The sequence below is a fragment of the Bos indicus x Bos taurus genome, chromosome 3 (assembly GCF_003369695.1).
Source record: "Bos indicus x Bos taurus breed Angus x Brahman F1 hybrid chromosome 3, Bos_hybrid_MaternalHap_v2.0, whole genome shotgun sequence".
Taxonomy (NCBI): Eukaryota; Metazoa; Chordata; class Mammalia; order Artiodactyla; family Bovidae; genus Bos; species Bos indicus x Bos taurus.
Genome location: NC_040078.1, coordinates 17,634,387 through 17,637,991, shown reverse-complemented (window position 1 = coordinate 17,637,991; position 3,605 = coordinate 17,634,387). Strand labels below are relative to the sequence as shown.

The window sequence follows — 3,605 nt, the reverse complement described above, 5'->3', positions numbered from 1 at the left end:
TGGGGTCAAAACAATCAGGAAAGTAATTTCATAGTTGAAAAAATATAAAACAACCTTGAGGTTGATAAGTTTTTCGATTAAGAGGAGCTGATTTTACACATGGAGATGAGGTGGCACCTTGTCTGGTAAGGACTGTTTTAATTTCCCATTCTCCTGTACTACCCATGTCTTCAGAACTACTTTAATTTTATGCAGAATATTTCACTAATTTGCAAAGGACGTTTGTCTGTATTGTCACATTAAAATAAGGTTAAATTATAAAAGGAAAAGAACAGAATATGAAAGGGTAGTAGAGTTTAAGAAGCTTCTTGCTTTCTGGCTATGTGCACCACTTTGCTGCTGTAGTCGACCTGGTGGTGGTGGTGATGCTGGTGATGGTGGTGACGGGGTGCTGATGCGCACAGTGCTGATCTGCTGCTTCACCAAGTGCTCTTTATGTGCTTGTTTAGTTGGCATTGTGCCAAGTAAATTACAACAGTCATGTAAGTTTTATGCCTCAGACAAGTTTGCAATGTAATTATGATTTTCCTCACATTTTAGCAAAGGGACTGAAATCCTGAGTAATTGCATAAATTGTACCTCAAATCAATCAAGAAGTGATCATTAAGAAAATAGGGTGGGATTTTAAATTATATAGAAATAATCTTTTCTATGACTCAAAATTTAGACAACTCTGTTTATGAGAGCCTAAACCTTGGCATCAAAGAAGGATAGGAACAAACCAAGATGATGATATGGTATTACTAAAAGCAGATTTTAAAAGAAAGAAAACATTTTTTAACATCACACAAAGGAACTGTAGTTTATTCAAGAGTGGAGGATAAGTAACAATTGCCCAGCTGGTAGAAACCCCTGCCCAGGTGACAGAGAGACACAGAAGACAGTGAGTGAATTCCCTGATGACATCTGGGAGGAGAGCTGTTGCTCTTCCGTCTGAAGAGCTGTGATGCTTTCTCAGCTGTCCTCCCAGAGGGAAGTGGTGTAGCAGCCTCAGGAAGGAAACCTCTGGCTGTCAGAAATCGCCACAGGCATATTGCTGGCTGAAGGATGGAGAAGCTTCTTCTGTATTCATGATAGGCTTTGAAGAGAAGATGAAGGTGAAGCTGTGGAGCTAGGTGAATCTACTGTCCTTATCCTTTTCTGATCCAGATAAAAGCTGAAGCTTTTACTTGCACTTGGGTGGGCACTTCTGCTGGCATTGTTGGGGAGGCGGCACAGGAGGGCATTTCTCTTGGCATTTTGGAGGTGGGCATGGCTCAGGGCACTTGGGTGGGCATGGCTCAGGGCACTTGGGTGGGCACACTACTGGAGGTGGCTGGCAGGGCTGCTTGCACTGCTGCTGCTGCTGAGACATCTTTTTGGAGTCTTACAATCTGAAAGAAATTACATGACAGTGTTCACAAGAAAGAACTGCTATAGAAGGACATGGCAAAAGTTGTGTAATACCATCTGATAGTATCCAGACTCTAAGAATGTGCTTTAATCTCTTTAATCCCTTTTAATGAGTTTCTGGCTTCTCTCTCCCTTTTAGGAAATTATATCATCAGCCCAGAGAAAACCTTCCCTTTTCTCATATAATTTTTCCAAAGGAAATATCTTGGTTTTTAAAGAATAAAGCAATGGCTTTTGGGTTCGTTTTATGAAAATAATATCTTCAAAAAACGTCATCACAAGTTCTAAAATCCTGGGCAAGCTTCACAAGCAATTCCTATCTTCATGATCTCTCATGAGGTCCCAGAAGTATGACTTGTGTACAGAGCAAAGGGCCACCAGGAAGGATACAGGGGCCTCATACTTTCTAGGATAAATGCCTCTGAAATCACAACAGAGGGACACCAAAACAATAACAATAAAGGAAAAAATACTTTCTTCTTTACCTCTTAATGTCAAAGACTTCTTAGTAATGTCTTTTTCAATACAAGAATTCAATCTTTGTACAAGAAACCTAATAAATACAGCATACGATTTTGCCCAAATTCCAAGTTCCCATCCAGTAAGTACTATTAAACCCATGATTATAACTTTGAACCCATGAAATTTGCTGTCTCCAGCATAAGTTCAACATCCAGAAGCCCACGAACAAAGCAGAACTGAAGAATCAGACTCACCAGGTTCTCCACAGTCTATTGGGATTTGAGTAGCAGGAGAATGGTGGTGGTACAGCAGAGGGCCTCTTTATTGGGGCTTGCTGCCCCTCCCAGGGGGGAGTGGAGCTGCCAAAACTTGCTGATCCAATCATTTCCCAACCAAAATGCAAATCCATTAATAACTGACTTGGTAGGGACTACAAAATCAGGAAATGTCCTGCCCCAGGATCTCCTCACTGGATTATGTTCTCATGACTCATAGTCCCTACCTTAGCGCTCAGTTACAGCAGTTTAGGGCAGTGGAAGGATTTGCAGAGTTCTCTAACTTGTAATCAAAGCCTCTCTTTTTTGTTTGGGGATGAAGACCCTTTGATATCTTTCATGTTCTGTGAATTATAAAACTGCTTTCCTTGTTCCACTTGAACTGGTTGCCATTTTGCAGTTCATAGTGGGTTGCAAAGAGCCTAGCTACTTGGTGACGCCTTTCTCTTTACTTCAAGTTCTTATAATGCTTTTCCCCTTGATCCATGACCTGCTAATCTAAGTTTCCTATCTTCTAAATTGACTGAGTGCAGGTTGAAGATCATCTCACCAACCTTCCCGTCCTGATACTTAGACACATTCAGTAAAGTGGTGACATCTAGGGTCCTCCTTTCACTGCTTTGCTCCTTCAAATAATGAACATCAACCAAGCAGATTCCTATGCCCAGATATTTGGTCAAATATTATTCTGGGTGTTACTCTAAGAATGTTTTTGAATGAGATTAATATTCATCAGTGGACTGAGTAAAGGAGGTTGCCTCTGTAAGGTGGATAAGCCTCAAACAATCTACCGAAAGCCTAAATAGAACAACATCTGACCCTCCAGCAGGTAAGAGACAATTCCCCTGCTTGATGGACTTCCACCAGGGTTTTTGGATCTGCAGATTTTGAAGTTGCCAGTCTTCATCATCTCTCTCCCCTTTTCACTCTCTCTCTCTCTGGGAAGTATGGGCTTCCTGGTAATGCTAGTGGTAAAGAATCCATCTGCTAATGCAGGAAACATAAGAGACACGGGTTCAACCCCTGGGTCGGGAAGATCTCCTGGAGAAGGAAATGGTTATCACTGCAGTCTAGTATCCTTACCTGGAGAATCCCATGGGAAGAGGAGCCTGGCAGGCTACAGTCCATAGGGTCACAAAGAGTCAGACCGGACGGAAGCGACTTAGCCTGCATGCACATGTGGGTGTGTGTGTGTGTATATATATATATATCTGCCATTTCATGCACAGTATTGCCTATGACCTATTAAATTAAAAAATTTTAAAGTTAGTTTAAAGTCAATTTAAAATAACGTTTTAATATTATGATATATGTGGTGTGTAATTATGAGAAATATAATAAGCCTTTAGAAAGTGACTAATATTTGGGAAGCAATGCCTTATTATGTTCTTAAATTCTATCAAAAGATTTCATTTCTGCCCTTTTAGTCTTGGATATAAACTATCCTCTGTCCCTTTGGGCTTGAAGATTTTGTTA

General features: G+C 40.7%; 1 long non-coding RNA gene across 1 annotated transcript; it reads right to left on the bottom strand.

Moving 5' to 3' along the window:
- Positions 1-773: 773 nt before the first annotated feature.
- On the bottom strand, positions 774-2,178 carry LOC113890441. Its single transcript, XR_003510495.1, has 2 exons — positions 2,109-2,178; positions 774-1,373 (listed from the first exon to the last, which is right to left on the bottom strand). It is a non-coding gene; the product is annotated as an uncharacterized LOC113890441 (long non-coding RNA).
- Between the last annotated feature and the right edge of the window lie 1,427 nt (positions 2,179-3,605).